Consider the following 313-nt stretch of genomic DNA (forward strand, 5'->3'; position numbering starts at 1 on the left):
GCCGCCCGGACAGCCGCAGCCCGGCCTCGAGCAAACCGCTCACGCCGCAGCACCCGCGGCGCCGCCGGGGTGGTTGAAGGACGCCCGGGCGCCGCACGAAGAGCTGGAGGTCACCCCGCCCGGCGGAGGGGCCCTCCTCCCCGGCGCGCTTCGAGAGCGCGGCCTACAAGGCGTTAAGAGCTGCCACCAGGCGCCCGCCGCCATGTTGCCGCCCACCGCTCTCGCGCGGCCTCTGTCGCTTTAAGGACGAAGGCACGAGCCCCCCCCCCCCCCACCATCACCCCGCCCGCCCCCCCCCCCCCACGCCCCGCGC

Source organism: Haliaeetus leucocephalus, unplaced genomic scaffold (genome assembly GCF_000737465.1).
Source record: "Haliaeetus leucocephalus isolate CR32 unplaced genomic scaffold, Haliaeetus_leucocephalus-4.0 Scaffold173, whole genome shotgun sequence".
NCBI classification, from domain to species: Eukaryota; Metazoa; Chordata; class Aves; order Accipitriformes; family Accipitridae; genus Haliaeetus; species Haliaeetus leucocephalus.